The sequence below is a fragment of the Pseudophryne corroboree genome, chromosome 7, assembly GCF_028390025.1.
Source record: "Pseudophryne corroboree isolate aPseCor3 chromosome 7, aPseCor3.hap2, whole genome shotgun sequence".
Taxonomy (NCBI): domain Eukaryota; kingdom Metazoa; phylum Chordata; class Amphibia; order Anura; family Myobatrachidae; genus Pseudophryne; species Pseudophryne corroboree.
This window is the reverse complement of record NC_086450.1, coordinates 230233535-230257096: the sequence shown is the minus strand read 5'-3', so window position 1 is coordinate 230257096 and position 23562 is coordinate 230233535. Positions and strand designations below refer to the sequence as shown.

The 23562-nt window shown below is 47.0% G+C and overlaps 1 long non-coding RNA gene across 1 annotated transcript; it reads right to left on the bottom strand.

Moving 5' to 3' along the window:
• Window positions 1–569: 569 nt before the first annotated feature.
• Window positions 570–22882, bottom strand: LOC134943553 (uncharacterized). Its single transcript, XR_010181605.1, has 3 exons — window positions 22693–22882; window positions 2379–3061; window positions 570–713 (listed from the first exon to the last, which is right to left on the bottom strand). It is a non-coding gene; the product is annotated as an uncharacterized LOC134943553 (long non-coding RNA).
• Window positions 22883–23562: the final 680 nt, after the last annotated feature.

The window sequence follows — 23562 nt, the reverse complement described above, 5'->3', positions numbered from 1 at the left end:
ACTACTGTGTGGTCTAATGTGAATAAAGAGCAATATGGTGTGGTGTAATGTGAATAAGGAGCAATTCAGTATGAAGTTATGTGAATGAGGGGCACTACTGTGAGGAGTAACATATATAAGGTAAATTGGTACTACTGTGTGATGTAATGTGAATAAGGGACACTATCGTATGATAAATTGTGAATAAAGTTGCACTACTGTGAGGCATAATTTGAAGTGCCAGCAAAACACATACCTTTTTGGGCTGTGCGCCGAATGTACTTATTGTTCTTATTTAAATTACAGGGGGTAGGAAAAAAAAAAAGGACTGCTATGGGTGGGGTGTGATGGTGCTGGGAAAGGGGTGCAGGGTCAGAGGCGGAACTAGTGGTGGTGCTAGGGGGCACCAGCCAAAACCTTGCCTAGGGCATCACATTGGTTAGGGCCGGCTCTGAGGACATAACAGCTGTTACAGACATAGAAGATGTACTATATGTCCCAGTTCTGGGAACCAAACTGATTGGACAAGAAGTGATACAAGGCCCAATTTGCAGAGCAAGAAAATGCTGTGTACAATGAAAGAGGGACTGTAATTGCTATGGCAACACCATGCCAAAACTTTATATCCTAGACATTGAGGAGTGTTGTCCAATGGCGACTTCATATTCCAAGTAATTTATGCAGCTGCAGTGTGGTATAGGAGACCAGAGTCTAGATGGCATGGTGACGGATGTCTGTGAATAACCCAGAAAGACCAGAATTTGTAAGTTGCATGAAGGGCAAGAAAGTATTTTACCAGTTTCCAAAGTCAGTGTCCAGAGCAAGATCACCATTGCAACTAGTGTATGCAGACATGTGTGGACTGATACAAATAGAGTCAGTGAGTGGGAATTACCACTTCATGATGCTTATAGGTGATGTTACCAAGGTGACTCACTGGAGTGCAAGTGATAAATACTAAAGGTCGATTTTCATCGATTACAAAACAATGATGAAAAATTATCTAAATGGATGTTTTGCTTCCAGGGCTATAGCACACATTTACTAACATTTTAAAAAATAATATAACAAAAATCGTCATAGAAAATGTGTGTTTTAGCCCCTGAAGCATGACATTGATTGTTATCGATTTTCATCAATTAAAAAATGATTTAAAAAAAAGTGGATACTCCCAATTCTAATGATTGCCTACATACCTGGGCAACATAGTGTGAGATGGCCAATAGAACAATCATTGAAAGATCACAGGCTATGGGGATTACTCAGAGATGGATGCAGATTTTGCTTCTGAAGCAAGATATGCGCCCATATACTCACATGCTGGGGGCCCCCCAGCACAGGGCAAGGCCACCCAGCATGTAGCATGGTAGGTAGTTCAGCGCCATTTTTTTTCTCAGAGTGGCTGCGTGTGACGTCGCACAGCCAACCTGAAAATGATACGGACAATGCAGCGGTGTGCGCTTACTAAACCCCATGGCGCCGCACCCACATCACCCGTGGCAGTCGTTCAATATGCAATCGCATCCTTCCAGGATGTGATTGCATGTTGACAGGTCGTGCACTGTGGCCAGTGTGCATGCACAGACCCGTCCATCTTTGAATAAGGCCCTATGTTAAGTGATGTGGGTCGGGATGTGCACGGCATCTATCAGTGCAGGGAGTGGAGCCGGGGAGCTGTCCAGCCGCTCAGGGAGCACTGGGCACACCCCTAAAATTACAAAATTGGGGGTCACGGTCAGAGGCTCTGTCCAAGGCCCCACCCCCTCGTCACGTTCGGCGCGGCATGTCCCTAGTACATGCACTTGAAATTTTGGAGGTATGCTCTTTCAGCTATACTGGAAGCTGAATGCCACTGCAAAGTACCTCACACACTTTTACAGTAGGGAGTCTTTTAGGGAGTAACCCAATTTTGTAACTACAGTCCCTTCTTGCAAACTGTGACATTTAATGAGGAGACGAGGACATCTCCATTGTCCCACTGCTGCTTGTGTTTATGTACTTCTGTAACACTAGGTTCAATGAAGACATCAGATGCCATTTTTGGGATATATTCTGAAATTGGACTACAGACCCAATTTCTGTTTCTCCTGTGCTATTGTTCCAGTAATGTTTTTGACTGGGCCATGGTTATTTACATCTGTAAACTGGCCTCTCCACAGCTTCCAAAAGTGGGAGAAATATGTCACTAATACTGCATCATACATTAAATAATGAACTAAGCCAGCAGTGGCTACAGTGGAACCATGCTGTGTTTCTATGTTCACTTCTGCGGCAACATAATACAGAGTATCCTCGTGCATGAAGGTTACCCCAACAGTTTTCCCCTGCCACTTTGAGGGGTTCAGCCATTTGGTTTTTACAAGAGTCATCAGACTACAAGAATGTAACAGAAATTTTACCTGTTTGCCTTCTATAGTGATTGTACATAATACTTTCTTTGGCTCAGTCTGTTGTTCTGCTAAGCAGTATAATGATGTTCCATGATTCTCATAAGCATAATCACATTGCATAGGTTCAGAGGTTATTGGAAAATTATTAGCAATATGGCCCAATTCGCCACATTGGAAGCATTTAATCATACTTTTATCAAGTCTTTGGCGAGAACCTTCCTGGAGCGTATGGGCAATTTCTAGGTTCCAAGCCCTCAGTCTTAAATTCATTCCCGTGGCCAGCACCCTGGACAATCCATTCTGCTTTTTAAATGTCTCTATGTCTGGAATATCACTTTGTACCCCAATACTTTGAAGATTACTATCATATAAAGAATCAAATATCTTTAGATCGCCTTCTCTTGCGGTTTTTCTCGATGGCCAATAGTTGCACGCTGGTGTTTTCCAGCAGAGCTAGTGTGGCTTCCTGCTTTTGCCTGGTGGCTTCTTGCTGTTGCCTCTGGGTAACAGATGCATCCTGGTGGCTTCCTGCTGAGCCTTCGTAGCCTGTAGCAAGGCCTTCACCATGTCCTCCATGTTATCTCGTGATGTAGGGGTGAAGAAGAATTTGGCTTGCCTTTTCAGATGACGACACCATCACAGCGAACACGGGACAACAGTCTTTTCAGCCATAACAAATTCAGTGTCTGTCACTTTAAAAAATAAATAAAAATCTTATTAGCAAGGTTCTTTTTATTTCACTTGCAACACTTGGCTTTCAAATGTATTCCTCTCACAATAACACAATAACACAACAATTGCTTTGGTTGTCACTTGCACCACACTTTGACTACAATGACCAGCATATAACAAGGCTCTTTCTCTTAATAGCAACAGGAAATCCCATACCACAGAATGCCACACCTTGAATTAATGAGCAGATCATAGGCTTGAACCCTCAACAGAATAATAAACACATTTTTCTTTAACCCTTACAATGCTGCAAAACAATACAAACACTTTTGTTTTTGCTATGAAAATAAATAAAAAACCGCGCTCCAGCTGAGATTTATTATGCTTGAGCAACTCTGAAAATTTAGGGAAAGTAATAACAATGTGAAGCAGAGCGCTTGTTATTATGTATCTATTCTATGCAATATGTGTTTGTAACAAATGTTGCTTAAAGGATAATTTGTAGCAGTGCAATACCTGTAAAAAAATAACGGGTTAGTTAAATGTTAACAGCCCTTTTGTATTTTTGCCACAGTCCTTAGTTTAGCATTAGGGTTCCATTGCTTGCTGTCTTGGGAGGTCAGGATTATTATATCCCTAACTATCCCTATTCTACCAACCGGGTCCACGATGACAGGGGGATGTTGGTTCCCCACTCCGTAAAGCCGCTTCACTCCGGCCACGTCTCCTATGCGCTGTGCGGCGCGCTGAGTCTGCTTGGAGTCCCGGTCTGTGTGTTGGCTTTGCGGCGTGCTCTGTATGTGAGAGTCACTGAACTGACAAACAGACTGTCTGTTCAGTGACTCTCACATACAGAGCACACCGCAAAGCCAACACACAGACCGGGACTCCAAGCAGACTCAGTTCGCCGCACAGCGCATAGGAGACGCGGCCGGTGTGAAGCGGCTTTACGGAGCAGCAATGTGGGCACATACACTATAATTTGCCATTTTGAATAAGTACTGTAGCTGTAGTTTTGCAAGGGTTAATGAGTCTCGGGCAACAAATTTGACTCCTGAAGTCAACAGAGTGGGGTCACTTGCATATGATCCATATGGATTTTGCCTTGCCCAACACTGGTTTGGGTATGGAATACGCAGGCAAAGTGGGCACATACACCGTATTATGATTTACTATTTTGAATAAGTAGCTGTAGTTTTTCAAGGGTTAACAAGGCTTGTTCAACAAATTTAACACCTGAAATCAACAGAGTGGGTATCTTTTTAATAAGAAAATTGCAACATATATTAGATAAATAGAGTATGATAAAATTCATAAAACAAGACACACAATATACACTGAATTGTTTTCTAGCTAACCAAACAGAAAGCAACAAAGCTTGTATGGCTACACACACTGCCATTACAGCTTAACACAAATCATCTAGACAAAACCAACCTACTATACAAACAATACACATCATAACCACAAGCAATAAAAAAAAATGAATGAAACCTTTTAGGCACATGTAAACCGTTTCAACAAAAAAAAAAAAAAACAGAAAATCTACGGGGAGGTGAAGAACAGAAAGCCAGAAGATGAACAAGAAAAGGATTTCTGCTACCCACTTAAGGGGGTTTCAAGTGGCGCCAGAGCCTGGACCACCCGACAGCATCCAACCTCCTCCTGTCCATATCCATCATCCTCCTAATCTCGTGTAGAATATTTCCCACCACCACTTCACAGGGGAGGACCTTTGCTCTGAGAGAAACCTGACACCGTGCACTCCATGTGTGAAACCTAATTGCTAAACTAACTAAAAAAATTGTGGTTAATCATATCCTTTATACCCTTTGTACGTCCCATAAACCCACTCAGGGTAACTATGCCCCGAAAGGCACGGGATGCGTAAGGCCCTTGAAACCGCTTTACAAACCTTTATATTGAAGGGACACTCAAGGAGGAAGTGGTCCATTGTCTCCTCCTCCCCTAGACATTCCTCACGTGGGCAACCACGATCATCGGCATTTCGGCACTTGAGATTACCCTGCACATAAAGTCTCCCTTGGAAGGAAAGCCAGGCAATATCCCTGAACTTCAGTGGGATTCTCCGAGAATTAATCAGAGACAACCCATCTGAGAAGACACTGCCCGGGCAGTCCCTTAACGACAGCGGAGCATAGAAGTGAGTCTGTAAAATTCTTCTTTCCAACTCCTTTCTAGAGAAGTTTTTTACTTCACCCACCTCCAGCCCCCAAAGCCTCATCATTTTCAAGCACAGTATAAAATAGATTGGGAGGTAGCCATGCCGGACTCCAAGGGTTTTTACTCGGCCACCATCCATCCATAACCCGAGGAAGGGAGACACCCAGGCCCTAAAACTTTCTACCCATCGAGGAGGAGTTTCTAGAAACAAACTCCCTAGATTTAGCTTTAAAAAAGTTGTAGCGAAAAACACTACAGGGTTGACCATACTCGGCCCCCCTTGTTCCCTCGATCTGTAGGTAATCCCTCTCTTGACCAGATTTATTCCATTCCCCCATAACATCAGGAAGAATAAAGAATACATCCTGGTCCACAAAGATTGTGGCAAAAAGCACACATAACTGACATACAAAGAAAAGCGGAACCAAGTAGGTTTTGCACAAATCAACCCTTTCCCTGAAAGAGAGCTACCACCCTCTCCAGGACTGCACCTTTCTAGTAGCATCTTCCAGTCTCTTATCCCAATTTTGAGTGGCATAATCACCACAACCAAATTTATTACCTAGAACTTTTATCTCTGGACTGGCACGGGGGAGACTATCCGGAAGGGCAAACTCGTCACCTTCATCCCCCATCCAGAAAGCTTCACACTTGTCCTGATTGATCCTGGAGCAAGAAGCCTCAGAGTACTCACAGATAAGACGTTCCATGTCATGCGCCTCTGCAACAGATGACATGACCACAGTAACGTCATCCGCGTAGGCCGCCACCCTTAGTGGTAGCCCAGGGTCCAGCTGCACCCCTGCAACAGTACCGCACTCAATCCTCCGTGAATATGTACAGAAGGGGGCTCAGGGGACACCCCTGATGGACACCCGAGTCAACCGAAAACGAGGGCCCAACCCAACCGTTGACAAGCGGGAAGCTCTCAGCCTGATTGTAAATGACACGTAGCCAATCTACCACCCTTACTGGAAGACCATACCTTTCCAGCACAGCCCACAGGTACCGGTCAAAAGCCTTGGACTGGTCAAACGCCAGCAAATACTTACACCATTTTTCAGCACGACATTGCTCCACAGCCTCCCGGATGCCAAGGACAGCCCTAAAGGTGCTTCGACCCTTTACAGTGCAATACTGAGACGGGGAAAGTAACAGCCCTGAAACTTCCATCAGCCGATTAAAGAGTACCTTTGCCAGAATCTTTCTGTCCGTATTGAGAAGAGCGATGGGGCGCCAATTCTCAATACGTCCTTACCTTTAGACAAGAATATGAGAGCAGAGGATCTCATAGAGGGAGGGAGCACTCGAGGGCACTTCGAGGGAGCACCCAGGCTTTCATTAAATACCTCTACAAGACGAGGAGCCAAGACGTCTGAGAAAACTTTAAAAAATTCAGATGTTAACCCATCTGGGCCCGGAGATTTTTTTATAGACAAACCGTCTATAGCCTTCTTGACCTCCTCCACTGTCACATCATTCCCCAGAGTCAAAAGAAGGATCAAGCTGCTCAAGCCCAGGTGTCTCCCCCAGGAACCGATCCGTCCTCTCTCTAATGAGTGGCTGCTCAGACAAAAGGTGGGAGCAATAAGACCTGATGACTCCCAATATACCCTCCCTGTCTCCATGAAGAGTACCCTGGTCATCAAACAGGCCCCGGACCTCCCTCAAATCAACTGATTTTCTGCAACTCTGGTAAGGATCAGGCGAGTGGTATTTCCCATAATCCCTCTCCAAAATCAAAGAAGCCAGACAATTATACTGATATTCTTTCATCTGAGCCTTCACTCGGGAGATTTCCCCACAATCCCCACGCCCAGAGATCAAGAAATCTAGTTCCTTTCTCAGGCTCTGGTAGATTATATCTTTTTGTCAAGTTTCTCCTGACTACCAGCCTTTGAAAAAATCTTTGAGTCCTCTTTTTATACTCCTCCCACCACTGAGATCTACTCCAACCAGCCTCCAGAAGTGTTTCCTGCAGTTGAAAAAGTCTGTCTACCTCCCTCCTCCTTCAGGAGCCCGGTATTCAAACGCCAAAGGCCCCGCCCATTCTGAGGGGTTTCTGAGACGTTCAAAGCAACACACAGAAAAACATGATCAGAGAACTCTACTGGCTTTGTATCAGGAGGCAAAGTTTTCGAAGACTCCTTAACAAAAAACCTATCTATCCTAGACCTACGGCTACCACAATGATAGGTGAAACCAGTGAGGTCTGGGAAATGGCGAACATGCACATCGATCAGACCAACCTCTCTAATCATGCTAACTAAAAAATTGGAATCATAGCCCAGGGTCATCTTTGTGACTCCCCTATCTTTTGGCCTAATGACGGTGTTAAAACCACCAAAGACAATCTGCTGGGCCGTAAAGAGAAATGGTTTTATCTCCCTGAAAAGACATTTCCTATCCCAAGCTGTTTGGGGCCCATAGATGTTTATTAATCTCAGGTCATGTCCTCTCAGGTTGACATCCAAAACCATGCACCTACCTACCTGTAATTCTACAATCCTGTGCACGTTTACCATATCAGTAAAAAGCACTGCCAACCCACCGTACGCCTCAGCCGCAAGAGACCAGAAGGAAGGCCCACGTTTCCACTGACCCTTGGCCCGATGAAGTGTGGCCAGGTCACCTATCCCGGTCTCCTGCAAAAATAAAAAATCAACATCAACCGTATTGAAAAAAATCAAAGGCCACGAAACAAGCATGTTCGGAAAACATGGAAGGCACATTAATGGTGGCACATCGCATAGGTTGGGGATCCATGTTTTTTGGATTATAGAAGTAGGATCCCATTCACTTTTTCTTTGGTTGTCTTTTAGAGTCCTCATCCGAGGATTCAACTCTTTTACATGCCAGCCCAAAAGGGATAGCATCCTTGTCAGACAGGGAGATTTGTTCCACCTCCCCCTCACTCACACTATCAGCAACAGGGACCACAGTCTCACTATCAATCCCCTCCCCAACAACCCACCCCTCCTCCTTTACCACCTCGTCTGGGGGAGGATCCAGATCAGGGGCCTTTAGGGTACTAATAAAGGAGCCGCCTCCAGGACCACCCCCACCAGGGCACCCAGGAGTTTCATCAACCACCAACACCTCACCTGAAAAATGAGGGACTTCCCCTTCTGGACACTGAGCTACTTCAACCACGTCTAACAGGGGTCCTACAGCTTGGCTCAACTCTATCCCCACAGGATCCCACTCCAGCTCCCCCTGAGAACCATTTCTTTCCAAGTGTTTAGTTTTGCTTTGGGCTTTACCTTGTTCCATTTTTCCCTGTTTATCCTTAGCTACAACCTCCTTCACAGCAACTGACAGATTAGAGGCCTGCTTTGGCTTTCTATTTTTTGAGACATTTGGGACAAAAACTAATTATTTTCCCCCAACCATCACCACCTCCCCCTCTTATTCATCATCAGAAGAAGACAGGACATTGAACCTATTTGAGCAAACAACATCTGCCTCTTTTTTTTTTTTTTTAGGCTTCCTCCTCCTCCCTTTATTGACGATCTGAAAGGATGCCTCCCCCTTTTCAGGCTGAACCTTCTCTTTCCCACCATCTTCTATTCTCCTTGAGATGTCCTGATGCTGCAGAGTTACCGGTACGCTATCTTCACGACCAGGACAAACCTCCGGCACAACTTCTTCCACCCCTGCACTATAATTATGCAAAGCCTTAGGGCATCAACTGTAGGGATGACTAACTGCACCGCAAAGATTACAGCTGACCTTGCTGCATTCCCGGGACCCATGCCCCAACTGGCCACACAAAGCACATTTAATCACCCCACAATCGCTACTTAGGTGACGGAAGTCACCACACTTATGACAGGTTCTGGGTTGCCCAGGGTAGAAACACTGGAGCCGATCCCGGCCAATGTAAGCGGCGGAAGGTATGTGTCTAGTCTCAGCCCCTACCTGGTGTAACCTCACAAAGGCCAAATAGGCACCACCCCAGATCCCCCTAGTATGATCAAACTTTACCAAAGGAGATAGTACTGTACAAGACCTAGACAACCAATATATAAAATCAGCAGGGGGCAGTGATTCATTACGCACCAACACAGTGATCTTAACCCTGTCCTGCCTCGTGATGGTATGGGCTTTGAAAAAACAATATGGTTCCTTCATCTTGTTTTTCTCCCAACAGGAGCCAAAGGCCTGCAGGCCATTCAGGGAGAGGAAGCTCAGGTCGAAATCTGGAGATCTCACTGGGTGAATGCATGCAAAAAACATCTACAGCCTCAAACCCCAGTGAGATCATACCTAAGAACTCCAACTTCGAAGGAGCCTCCCCATCCCCTACCCATCTGAACTGCACCCCATTTCTTTTTTTTATGGGCTGACCCCCACTCACCCCGAACTGAGGACCAGCACTCGCCCGACCAGAAGCCGCCAAAGAATTAGCATACAAATCAGCATCCGGCCTAACCTCAGAGGGAGTTACAGGGAGACCTTCAGGTGCCAGACCACTACCAGCCCCTATTACCACTCTCCCAACCCCACCAGTCATCCTGACCTGCTTCGCTGGAAGCAAATTCACAGCTGCTAGAGCCCTCACCGGCATATCCATGTTACCATATACAGTTTCTGCCAACATAACTTCTACAGGGGTTAATTTGCTCTTATCTACAGCTGGCAGTCCTTGAGCCAATCTCTGCCCTTCTTTCAGTATGGCTTCATACTTTGAAACACCCATCGACCTTGGTAATGATGTCACCTGTGATGTCATACCTGATGCAGCTTTGGCCCCGCCTCCCTCAGCCACCACAGCAACTAAGCCAGAGCTAGCCACCACAGGCTTACAGGGATGGCCAGCCTCAGCATCAACCACGGCCCCCGTCGCCCCCACACTTGCAACTTTAGAGGCGAGCGTTTTGGGGACAAGTCCACAGGGAGCAGCGACAGTCACCAGAGTCACAGCACCCCCGCCGTTACCCCAGCAACTGCCATGCACCCCGCATCGTCACCGCCCAGCACTCCCTCCATGAGAGACGCCTCCCCATTTGGAAGCCACCAGATACTGCCATCATCGGCCTTTCCACGATATCTACAGCACCATGCACGATCTTAGAAACATCACTTCCATCACAGCTCCCGACAGCCACTTCCTTTTCCATAGGCTGGACTCCCACCTCCATACCCTCCACTGGAGGCTCTGATGCCGCTACTGAACCTGCCAGGACCGGGCCTGCCACCGCCATCCTGTTCAGGCAGAGATTCCTGCAACTCCTTTCTCCCCTGAGACAGAACCTGACTACACAATGCTGACGCAACCTGCCGTGACCAAGCCAGTACTGCTCCTATCATCCTGCTCAGGTAAGGACTTCATCTCCTGAGAAAGAGCCAGATTACATAACGCTTTAATTCTTTCCTTTACTGCAGTCAGGCTAGTATTTAGCTCCCAAATCTCATCCTTTAGGAGAGCTCTCTCACGGCTGCTACAAGTATTTTGTTTCCTTCTCTTGCGGGAAAGACAAGAGGTTAAACGAGTCTGCTCCATTTTTAACTAGAGATGAGCGGGTTCGGTTCCTCGGAATCCGAACCCGCCCGAACTTCAGGTTTTTTTACACGGGTCCGAGCGACTCGGATCTTCCCGCCTTGCTCGGTTAACCCGAGCGCGCCCGAACGTCATCATCACGCTGTCGGATTCTCGCGAGGCTCGGATTCTATCGCGAGACTCGGATTCTATATAAGGAGCCGCGCGTCGCCGCCATTTTTCACACGTGCATTGAGATTCATAGGGAGAGGACGTGGCTGGCGTCCTCTCCGTTTATAGAGATTCGAGAAGAGAGTGAGACAGAGAGAGACACAGTAGTAATTTGGGGAGCATTAGGAGGAGTACTACTACTACTAGTACTTGCTGAAGTGATAGAGAGAGATAGTGTGACTGTATTATCTGACTTGTGGGGGAGACACTGACAGTGGGGAGCAGTTAGAGTCTGAGAGCAGGACTCAGGACTCAGGAGTACATATAACGTACAGTGCACACTTTTGCTGCCAGAGTGCCAGCCACACTGCCATTGTTTTGTGACCACACTGACCACCAGTATAATATATATTGTGATTGTCTGCTTAGGACTCAGGAGTACTACTTGCAAGTTGCTGATAGTGTGACCAGTGACCTGACCACCAGTTTAATAATCACCACCAGTTTATGAGTTTAATATATATTATATATATATATATATAATTGTATATAATATATATATATAATATTGTATACCACCTAGCACCTACCCGTGTTTTTTTTTTTCTTTCTTCTTTATACATACTACTATAGTAGCTTACTGTAGCAGTCTGCGGTGCTGCTGAGCTGACAGTGTCCAGCAGGTCCGTCACCAGTCATTACATAATAAATATATAATATATACCTGTCCGGCTGCAGTACTAGTGATATTATATATACATATATATTGATTTCATCTCATTATCATCCAGTCTATATTATCAGCAGACACAGTACGTTAGTCCACGGCTGTAGCTACCTCTGTGTCGGCACTCGGCAGTCCATCCATACTGTCCGGCTGCAGTACTAGTGATATTATATATACATATATATTGATTTCATCTCATTATCATCCAGTCTATATTAGCAGCAGACACAGTACGGTAGTCCACAGCTGTAGCTACCTCTGTGTCGGCACTCGGCAGTCCATCCATAATTGTATACCATCTACCCGTGGTTGTTTTTTTTTTCTTTCTTCTTTATACATACTACTATAGTAGCTTACTGTAGCAGTCTGCGGTGCTGCTGAGCTGACAGTGTCCAGCAGGTCCGTCATCAGTCATTACATAATAAATATATAATATATACCTGTCCGGCTGCAGTACTAGTGATATTATATATACATATATATTGATTTCATCTCATTATCATCCAGTCTATATTAGCAGCAGACACAGTACGGTAGTCCACGGCTGTAGCTACCGCTGTGTCGGCACTCGGCAGTCCATCCATAATTGTATACCATCTACCCGTGGTTGTTTTTTTTTTCTTTCTTCTTTATACATACTACTATAGTAGCTTACTGTAGCAGTCTGCGGTGCTGCTGAGCTGACAGTGTCCAGCAGGTCCGTCATCAGTCATTACATAATAAATATATAATATATACCTGTCCGGCTGCAGTACTAGTGATATTATATATACATATATATTGATTTCATCTCATTATCATCCAGTCTATATTAGCAGCAGACACAGTACGGTAGTCCACGGCTGTAGCTACCGCTGTGTCGGCACTCGGCAGTCCATCCATAATTGTATACCATCTACCCGTGGTTGTTTTTTTTTTCTTTCTTCTTTATACATACTACTATAGTAGCTTACTGTAGCAGTCTGCGGTGCTGCTGAGCTGACAGTGTCCAGCAGGTCCGTCATCAGTCATTACATAATAAATATATAATATATACCTGTCCGGCTGCAGTACTAGTGATATTATATATACATATATATTGATTTCATCTCATTATCATCCAGTCTATATTAGCAGCAGACACAGTACGGTAGTCCACGGCTTTAGCTACCTCTGTGTCGGCACTCGGCAGTCCATACATAAGTATACTAGTATCCATCCATCTCCATTGTTTACCTGAGGTGCCTTTTAGTTGTGCCTATTAAAATATGGAGAACAAAAATGTTGAGGTTCCAAAATTAGGGAAAGATCAAGATCCACTTCCACCTCGTGCTGAAGCTGCTGCCACTAGTCATGGCCGAGACGATGAAATGCCAGCAACGTCGTCTGCCAAGGCCGATGCCCAATGTCATAGTACAGAGCATGTAAAATCCAAAACACCAAATATCAGTAAAAAATGGACTCCAAAACCTAAAATAAAATTGTCGGAGGAGAAGCGTAAACTTGCCAATATGCCATTTACCACACGGAGTGGCAAGGAACGGCTGAGGCCCTGGCCTATGTTCATGGCTAGTGGTTCAGCTTCACATGAGGATGGAAGCACTCAGCCTCTCGCTAGAAAACTGAAAAGACTCAAGCTGGCAAAAGCACCGCAAAGAACTGTGCGTTCTTCGAAATCCCAAATCCACAAGGAGAGTCCAGTTGTGTCGGTTGCGATGCCTGACCTTCCCAACACTGGACGTGAAGAGCATGCGCCTTCCACCATTTGCACGCCCCCTGCAAGTGCTGGAAGGAGCACCCGCAGTCCAGTTCCTGATAGTCAGATTGAAGATGTCAGTGTTGAAGTACACCAGGATGAGGAGGATATGGGTGTTGCTGGCGCTGGGGAGGAAATTGACCAGAAGGATTCTGATGGTGAGGTGGTTTGTTTAAGTCAGGCACCCGGGGAGACACCTGTTGTCCGTGGGAGGAATATGGCCATTGACATGCCTGGTGAAAATACCAAAAAAATCAGCTCTTCGGTGTGGAGGTATTTCAACAGAAATGCGGACAACAGGTGTCAAGCCGTGTGTTGCCTTTGTCAAGCTGTAATAAGTAGGGGTAAGGACGTTAACCACCTCGGAACATCCTCCCTTATACGTCACCTGCAGCGCATTCATAATAAGTCAGTGACAAGTTCAAAAACTTTGGGTGACAGCGGAAGCAGTCCACTGACCAGTAAATCCCTTCCTCTTGTAACCAAGCTCACGCAAACCACCCCACCAACTCCCTCAGTGTCAATTTCCTCCTTACCCAGGAATGCCAATAGTCCTGCAGGCCATGTCACTGGCAATTCTGACGAGTCCTCTCCTGCCTGGGATTCCTCCGATGCATCCTTGAGTGTAATGCCTACTGCTGCTGGCGCTGCTGTTGTTGCTGCTGGGAGTCGATCGTCATCCCAGAGGGGAAGTCGTAAGCCGACTTGTACTACTTCCAGTAAGCAATTGACTGTCCAACAGTCCTTTGCGAGGAAGATGAAATATCACAGCAGTCATCCTGCTGCAAAGCGGATAACTGAGGCCTTGACAACTATGTTGGTGTTAGACGTGCGTCCGGTATCCGCCGTTAGTTCACAGGGAACTAGACAATTTATTGAGGCAGTGTACCCCCGTTACCAAATACCATCTAGGTTCCACTTCTCTAGGCAGGCGATACCGAGAATGTACACGGACGTCAGAAAAAGACTCACCAGTGTCCTAAAAAATGCAGTTGTACCCAATGTCCACTTAACCACGGACATGTGGAGCAGGGCAGGGTCAGGACTATATGACTGTGACAGCCCACTGGGTAGATGTATGGACTCCCGCCGCAAGAACAGCAGCGGCGGCACCAGTAGCAGCATCTCGCAAATGCCAACTCTTTCCTAGGCAGGCTACGCTTTGTATCACCGCTTTCCAGAATACGCACACAGCTGAAAACCTCTTACGGCAACTGAGGAAGATCATCGCGGAATGGCTTACCCCAATTGGACTCTCCTGTGGATTTGTGGCATCGGACAACGCCAGCAATATTGTGTGTGCATTAAATATGGGCAAATTCCAGCACGTCCCATGTTTTGCACATACCTTGAATTTGGTGGTGCAGAATTTTTTTAAAAACGACAGGGGTGTGCAAGAGATGCTGTCGGTGGCCAGAAGAATTGCGGGACACTTTCGGCGTACAGGCACCACGTACAGAAGACTGGAGCACCACCAAAAACAACTGAACCTGCCCTGCCATCATCTGAAGCAAGAAGTGGTAACGAGGTGGAATTCAACCATCTATATGCTTCAGAGGTTGGAGGAGCAGCAAAAGGCCATTCAAGCCTATACAATTCAGCACGATATAGGAGGTGGAATGCACCTGTCTCAAGCGCAGTGGAGAATGATTTCAACATTGTGCAAGGTTCTGATGCCCTTTGAACTTGCCACACGTGAAGTCAGTTCAGACACTGCCAGCCTGAGTCAGGTCATTCCCCTCATCAGGCTTTTGCAGAAGAAGCTGGAGACATTGAAGGAGGAGCTAACACAGAGCGATTCCGCTAGGCATGTGGGACTTGTGGATGGAGCCCTTAATTCGCTTAACAAGGATTCACGGGTGGTCAATCTGTTGAAATCAGAGCACTACATTTTGGCCACCATGCTCGATCCTAGATTTAAAGCCTACCTTGGATCTCTCTTTCCGGCAGACACAAGTCTGCTGGGGTTCAAAGACCTGCTGGTGAGAAAATTGTCAAGTCAAGCGGAAAGCGACCTGTCAACATCTCCTCCTTCACATTCTCCCGCAACTGGGGGTGCGAGGAAAAGGCTCAGAATTCCGAGCCCACCCGCTGGCGGTGATGCAGGGCAGTCTGGAGCGACTGCTGATGCTGACATCTGGTCCGGACTGAAGGACCTGACAACGATTACGGACATGTCGTCTACTGTCACTGCATATGATTCTCTCACCATTGAAAGAATGGTGGAGGATTATATGAGTGACCGCATCCAAGTAGGCACGTCACACAGTCCGTACTTATACTGGCAGGAAAAAGAGGCAATTTGGAGGCCCTTGCACAAACTGGCTTTATTCTACCTAAGTTGCCCTCCCACAAGTGTGTACTCCGAAAGAGTGTTTAGTGCCGCCGCTCACCTTGTCAGCAATCGGCGTACGAGGTTACATCCAGAAAATGTGGAGAAGATGATGTTCATTAAAATGAATTATAATCAATTCCTCCGTGGAGACATTGACCAGCAGCAATTGCCTCCACAAAGTACACAGGGAGCTGAGATGGTGGATTCCAGTGGGGACGAATTGATAATCTGTGAGGAGGGGGATGTACACGGTGATATATCGGAGGATGATGATGAGGTGGACATCTTGCCTCTGTAGAGCCAGTTTGTGCAAGGAGAGATTAATTGCTTCTTTTTAGGTGGGGGTCCAAACCAACCCGTCATTTCAGTCAGTCGTGTGGCAGACCCTGTCACTGAAATGATGGGTTGGTTAAAGTGTGCATGTCCTGTTTATACAACATAAGGGTGGGTGGGAGGGCCCAAGGACAATTCCATCTTGCACCTCTTTTTTCTTTAATTTTTCTTTGCGTCATGTGCTGTTTGGGGAGTATTTTTTGGAAGGGCCATCCTGCGTGACACTGCAGTGCCACTCCTAGATGGGCCCGGTGTTTGTGTCGGCCACTAGGGTCGCTTATCTTACTCACACAGCTACCTCATTGCGCCTCTTTTTTTCTTTGCGTCATGTGCTGTTTGGGGAGGGTTTTTTGGAAGGGCCATCCTGCGTGACACTGCAGTGACACTCCTAGATGGGCCCGGTGTTTGTGTCGGCCACTAGGGTCGCTTATCTTACTCACACAGCTACCTCATTGCGCCTCTTTTTTTCTTTGCGTCATGTGCTGTTTGGGGAGTGTTTTTTGGAAGGGCCATCCTGCGTGACACTGCAGTGCCACTCCTAGATGGGCCAGGTGTTCGTGTCGGCCACTAGGGTCGCTTATCTTACTCACACAGCTACCTCATTGCGCCTCTTTTTTTCTTTGCGTCATGTGCTGTTTGGGAAGGGTTTTTTGGAAGGGCCATCCTGCGTGACACTGCAGTGCCACTCCTAGATGGGCCAGGTGTTTGTGTCGGCCACTAGGGTCGCTTATCTTACTCACACAGCTACCTCATTGCGCCTCTTTTTTTCTTTGCGTCATGTGCTGTTTGGGGAGGGTTTTTTGGAAGGGACATCCTGCGTGACACTGCAGTGCCACTCCTAGATGGGCCCGGTGTTTGTGTCGGCCACTAGGGTCGCTTATCTTACTCACACAGCTACCTCATTGCGCCTCTTTTTTTCTTTGCGTCATGTGCTGTTTGGGGAGGGTTTTTTGGAAGGGACATCCTGCGTGACACTGCAGTGCCACTCCTAGATGGGACCGGTGTTTGTGTCGGCCACTAGGGTCGCTTATCTTACTCACACAGCCACCTCATTGCGCCTCTTTTTTTCTTTGCGTCATGTGCTGTTTGGGGAGGGTTTTTTGGAAGGGCCATCCTGCGTGACACTGCAGTGCCACTCCTAGATGGGCCCGGTGTTTGTGTCGGCCACTAGGGTCGCTTATCTTACTCACACAGCTACCTCATTGCGCCTCTTTTTTTCTTTGCGTCATGTGCTGTTTGGGGAGGGTTTTTTGGAAGGGCCATCCTGCGTGACACTGCAGTGCCACTCCTAGATGGGCCAGGTGTTTGTGTCGGCCACTAGGGTCGCTTATCTTACTCACACAGCTACCTCATTGCGCCTCTTTTTTTCTTTGCGTCATGTGCTGTTTGGGGAGGGTTTTTTGGAAGGGACATCCTGCGTGACACTGCAGTGCCACTCCTAGATGGGCCCGGTGTTTGTGTCGGCCACTAGGGTCGCTTATCTTACTCACACAGCTACCTCATTGCGCCTCTTTTTTCTTTGCGTCATGTGCTGTTTGGGGAGGGTTTTTTGGAAGGGCCATCCTGCGTGACACTGCAGTGCCACTCCTAGATGGGCCAGGTGTTTGTGTCGGCCACTAGGGTCGCTTATCTTACTCACACAGCTACCTCATTGCGCCTCTTTTTTTCTTTGCGTCATGTGCTGTTTGGGGAGGGTTTTTTTGGAAGGGACATCCTGCGTGACACTGCAGTGCCACTCCTAGATGGGCCCGGTGTTTGTGTCGGCCACTAGGGTCGCTTATCTTACTCACACAGCTACCTCATTGCGCCTCTTTTTTTCTTTGCGTCATGTGCTGTTTGGGGAGGGTTTTTTGGAAGGGACATCCTGCGTGACACTGCAGTGCCACTCCTAGATGGGCCAGGTGTTTGTGTCGGCCACTAGGGTCGCTTAGCTTAGTCATCCAGCGACCTCGGTGCAAATTTTAGGACTAAAAATAATATTGTGAGGTGTGAGGTATTCAGAATAGACTGAAAATGAGTGGAAATTATGGTTTTTGAGGTTAATAATACTTTGGGATCAAAATGACCCCCAAATTCTATGATTTAAGCTGTTTTTTAGTGTTTTTTGAAAAAAAAACCCGAATCCAAAACACACCCGAATCCGACAAAAAAAATTCGGTGAGGTTTTGCCAAAACGCGGTCGAACCCAAAACACGGCCGCGGAACCGAACCCAAAACCAAAACACAAAACCCGAAAAATTTCAAGTGCACATCTCTATTTTTAACTCTTCCAGGCTCATATTCACATATTCATCCATAGAGGATTCTGAGCTGCTATCAGAGACCACAGCATCCCCCACTTCACCACAGGCAGGTACCTTCGCCATATCACCCCCCTCTTCCCCCCCCCCCCCCCCCCCCGAGTTTCCTCACCCAGAGAGCCAGCGTCCCGTTGTTTGGGGGTCACCAGTGGGGGATCCTGTTTCTTCACAGGATCCACAATCACTGGGGCTGCCACACTGACCGAATCTACCAATGCTGGAACTTCCATGGCTGTCTGCAGGCCAGAAATGGGACTCGCCGTCATCGTCCTCCCCAGGAGGAAAATCCCGCAGGCTTTAAAAAAGGACCAGGGCCTAAGAGCGCTTTCCTGTGCAGCCTCCTACAGTCTCAGGCAACAAATTTGACACCTGAAATTAACAGAGTAGGGTCCCTTTAATATAACCCAGATGTACTTTGCCTTGCCCAATGCTGGTTTGGGCATGAAATACGCTGGCAAAGTGGGCACATACACTATAATTTACCATTTTGAATAAGTACTGTAGCTGTAGTTTTGCAAGGGTTAATTAGTCTTGGGCAACAAATTTGACTCCTGAAACCAACAGAGTGGGGTCACTTGCATACGACCCATATGGATTTTGCCTTGCCCAACACTGGTTTGGATATGGAATACGCAGGCAAAGTGGGCACATACACAATATTATGATTTACTATTTTGAATAAGTAGCTGTAGTTTTGCAACGGTTAACGAGTCTCGGGCAATAAATTTGATACCCAAAATCAACAGCGTTGGGTCACTTGCATATGACCCACATGTATTTTGCCTTGCCCAACACTGGTTTTGGCATTAAATACACTGGCAAAGTGGGCACCTGAACACTATAATTTTCTGTTATGAATAAGTAGATGTAGTTTTGCAAGGGTTAACGAGTCTCGGACAACAAATTTGACACCCAAAATCAATGAAGTGGGGTCACTTACATATGACAAACTTGTATTTTGTCTTGCCCAACACTGGTTTGGGCATGAAATACGCTGGAAAAGTGGGCACAAACAACATATTATTATTTACTATTTTTAATAAGTAGCTGTAGTTTTGCAAGGGTTAACGAGTCTCAGGCAACACATTTGACAACTGAAGTCAACAGAGTGGGGTCACTTGCATATGACCCACATGTATTTTGCCTTGCCCAACACTGGTTTGGGCATGAAATACACTGGCAAAGTGGGCACCTTAACACCATAATTTTCTATTATGAATAAGTAGCTGTAGTTTTGCAAGGGTTAACTAGTCTTGCTCCACAAATTTGACACCTGAAATTAACAGAGGGTGGTCACTTGCATTTGACCCACTTGTATTTTGCTAGTCCCAACGCTGTTTTGGGTATGAAATACACTGGCAAATTGGGCACACACAACATATTTTACCATTTTGAATAAGTAGCTGTAGTTTTGCAAGGGTTAACTAGTCTTTGGCCACACATTTGACACCTGAAATCAATAGAGCGTGATAACTTACATATCATCCACCTTTATTTTGCCTGGCCCAACGCTGTTTTGGGCATGAAAAGTGAGCACACACCATAGTATAATTTACCATTTTGAATAAGTAGCTGTAGTTTTGCAAGGGTTAACTAGTCTTGGGCCACAAATTTGATACCAGAAATCAAGGGTTACATTAGCTCCTTATCTCACAGAGGAGTCACAGAGAGCCTATGTTGATTTAAAGGTGTCTGAAGCCAGCTCCTATCCTTGCTTGAAGGGGGCTATACTCAGCAGGATTGGGGTGACGGATCCCAGCAAAGACCAAGAATATCACGAGTTGCAACTGAATCCGTCCACGCCTCCAATGGTCAACCTGGCATTATTAGCTACAGACAGATACAAACTCTGCTCAGCAGGTAGTAGAAGTGGTGGCCCTAGACCAGGCTATACGGGAATTAGACTGTGGTGTAAAACACTGGGCCCTGCAGGCTGACCATCAGACAATTGAGGAGCTAGCAGTGGTGATTTAGAGGTACCTGATGCTTGGAAAATTTTATAAAGCCAAGCAATGGTTACAGCCAGTACCTAAGCCCAGTACCCAGATCCCCATTGTTAAACCAAACAGCCTGTCTCCAGTCATATGTTTTGAGTGCTGGGAGACCACTCATGCACAGCGGTACTGCCTAAAGCAGGGTGAGTCAGTGGATTGCAGTTCAGGGAAAACAGCAGGACCTGTAGTCAGCATGGCGGCTGGAAGTATTTCCCCAGATGAATCAATCCTGTTTCATCTGATGGTATAGATTGAAGGCTGGGATATCTGGGCCTTGGTTGATACTGGTAGTGAATTGTCTATCATCTCTGCTAACCTGGTTCCTCACAGGTCTGGCCAGGTTCTACTCCTGGTAAAGGTGCTATGTATACTTGGGACATAGAAGAATGCTCATGAGTGCAACTGCCAGTGGTGATTAAAGGACAACCAGTAAAAATGGTAGCCACAGTAGCATCCAAACCTCCTTATCCACTAATCCTTGGCAAGGATTTTCACATGTTACCGGAGGTTATTACCTGGCATGACATTGGCCGACAGGCAGAAGCTGAGCTGACCCAGGGGCCAAGATCTACTGTCTCAATCTCAGAGGGAAAGTGAGATTGAGACACATTGGTCCTCCGTTGGTGAAAGAGTGTCTTTGCAGGACTTTGGGTGAGATCAATAGAACAATGGCAACTTGTCCAATGCTTTTTAAAATGTGGCAGTGGTAAATGGTAAGGTAAACTCTGCATTACTACCTGAAGGTGTACCTTACTTTATGGTGAAAAACAATTTGTTTTACCTTGTAACTTATTTGCAAGGTAAAAGGGTAGACCAGTTGCTTGTTCCCCGAAAACACTAGCAGCTGGTATTGAGGGCGGTTCACATGCATTTATGGGGTGGCCACTTAGGGGAGGAGAAAACTCTCCAGAGTATCCAGCTATGGTTCTTGTGGCCAGGCATTCATGCTGCAGTAAAAAAATATTATCAGGAATGCCCAGTGTACCAAAAGACCGCACCCCAGACAGAATTTAGGGCGCCCTTGGTTTTCCTGCCTATCATTTCCGTGCCTATTGAGTTAATTTTTATGGATCCAATAGGGCCAGTGGAAAAATTGGATCATGGGCATCAGTATATATTGGTGGTGGTGGACTATGCCACCAGGTACCCGGAGGCCATACCACTACGTAACATTAAATCTAGCACTATTGTCCGGGAGATGTTGATGCTGTATACCCATCTAGGAATACCAAAAGAGGTCCTAACCGACTAAGGTACTCCTTTTGTGTCTAAATTAATGAAAGACCACTGTAACCTGTAAAGTGGATAGAATTATCACTTTGGTTTACCACCGGCAGATAGACCACTTGGCCGAATGCTTTAAGTGAACCCTTAAGCAGATAATAAAAAGGGCAGTGTCACAGGAGAAGCAAGATTGGGAGCTACTCTTACCTTAACTAATGTTTGCAGTTTGAGAGGTACCACAAGCCTCTACAGGGTTTAGCTCCTTCAAACTCCTCTATGGTAGACAACCCAGAGGGATACTAGATCTATTAAAAGATGGGTGGGAGCAGCAATTGTCCCAAGAGCCTACATCTTTCAGTTTGTGTCCCAATTGTATGGCTGTCTAAGACAAATTGCGCCACTTCTGACCAAACATATGGTAAGGGCCAACAGCATCAAAAACACAGTTATAATGTTATTGCTCTCAACCGGACCTTTAATACGGGTGACAAGGTACTGTTACTTGTGCCTACTACTTAAAGTAAACTCTATGCCCAATGGTGAGGCCCTTATGAGATCAGGGAGGTGGTGGCACCTGTGAACTATAAGGCATGGCAGGAAGGTAGAAGGAAAGTGGCAGGGACGTGCAGTCAGGGGAGGCAGTGCCTCCCCTGTGATTAACGATTAAAATAATACAAAGAAGAAACTTATGACACATAGTCTGTAAAGTATCTCCTTTAGCATTGATATTATTTTAATAATTTTTACCTTTAAAAAAAACAGTTCTAAATGTGCTTTGGAGGCACTGCTCTCGGTGCCTCCCGCTGTCTCTGTTAAGGGGCCGGAAGCGGGGGGTGGAGCCAAGCACTGGGCAGTGAACGCCCATTAAAAAAAAGCAGCAGAAGCGGCACTTACTAGAAGTGCCTCTTTGACAGGGGTGTACTTTCATGCTCATATGAAAGCACACCCCTGTCACTAAGACTGACATGATTGGGCAGATTCGTGGGGGGTGGTGAGCACCAAGGCATGTAACACCCACCGTCGTGTAGGACTTTATTTGTAATTATTTTTATTTACATATGCAGCCGCCCACTATCCCCTGCCCCGCCCATCCTCCAGTAACGTTAAAGCAAAAGCAGTCCGACCAGCGGGGAAACAGGAGCCGCAATCCACACCACGTACGTTACCTACAGCTCCACTAGAGTGAGGTGACCGCAGGAGCAAGCCAGATGTTGGAGCAACGGTCAGGAACCAGTTCGGGGGCGTGGCCTAATCACGGACCCATCACCACGCCCCTTTGAGGGGAAAAACCCATGTCGGTCAGCCATCCAGTTACACAGCGGTGCACTGACCAGAATGCGCAGCCCTATACACATCCAACAGGTTTGCTAATTCCTCAGTTACCCGCGGGGGGGGCAGTAGGAAGGGGGGGGGCTCAGGGCTGTACTGTTGTATGCTATACCTCCAGCAGAGTGGATCTCCCTCCTATCACCCCCTCCCTGTCACCCTCTCACTGTCATACGCTCCCTGTCACCCTCACCCTGTCAGCCTCTCCCTGTCATTTGCTCCCTGTCACCAGCTCCCTGGCATCACCCTCACCCTGTCACCCTCTCCCTGTCATCCGCTCCCTGTCACCCTCACCCTGTCAGCCTCTCCCTGTCATCCGCTCCCTGTCACCCGCTCCCTGGCATCACCCTCACCCTGTCACCCTCTCCCTGGCATCACCCTATCACCCTCTCCCGGTCACCAGCTCCCTGTCACCAGCTCCCTGTCACCTGCTCCCTGGCATAACCCTCTCCCCGTCACCCGCTCCCCGTCACCCGCTCCCTGTCACCCTCTCCCTGGCATCACCCTCACCCTGTCACCTGCTCCCTGGCATCACCCTCACCCTGTCACCCTCTCCCGGTCACCAGCTCCCTGTCACCAGCTCCCTGTCACCTGCTCCCTGGCATAACCCTCTCCCCGTCACCCGCTCCCCGTCACCCGCTCCCTGTCACCCTCTCCCTGGCATCACCCTCACCCTGTCACCCGCTCCCTGGCATCACCCTCACCCTGTC